General features: G+C 62.8%; 1 protein-coding gene across 2 annotated transcripts in view; it reads left to right on the forward strand.

Moving 5' to 3' along the window:
* Positions 1–379, forward strand: part of MCM9 (minichromosome maintenance 9 homologous recombination repair factor) — a 60,757-nt gene that overhangs the window by 25,778 nt on the left and 34,600 nt on the right. The gene's annotated exons all lie outside the window — the stretch shown is intronic.

A 379-nucleotide genomic window follows, 5' to 3' on the forward strand; every position in this document is an offset into this window, starting at 1 on the left:
GCTGCTCCCAACCCATGCTGCAGGGGGTGCTCTGAACAAGCCCCCCGCCCCCCCGCACAGGTGCTCTGCCCGGGCCAGCTCTGGCCCTTTAAGTGAAAAAAAAAAACCCTGGGATTATCAGCTTCTGCCAGCAGGGAGTGATCCCTGCTGCCCTGTGCCACGTGGGGGACTGTGCACGAGCCCCTAAAGCCCGAGGTTGCACCAAGAGCGGAGAGAGTCCCAGTGCTTTTCTAGGCTTTTTCTTTTCTTAAAGGGCCAGAGCTGTCCCAGGCGGGGCACCCATGGTGGGGTTGGGGGGCTCATGGCAGAGCCCCCCATGGAGTGTGGGGCAGCAGGGATTGCCCCCCCCCTGCCTGGCATCATCCAGTGAGCACCAGGG

This window comes from Alligator sinensis, unplaced genomic scaffold (genome assembly GCF_000455745.1).
Source record: "Alligator sinensis unplaced genomic scaffold, ASM45574v1 scaffold1343_1, whole genome shotgun sequence".
NCBI lineage: Eukaryota > Metazoa > Chordata > Crocodylia > Alligatoridae > Alligator > Alligator sinensis.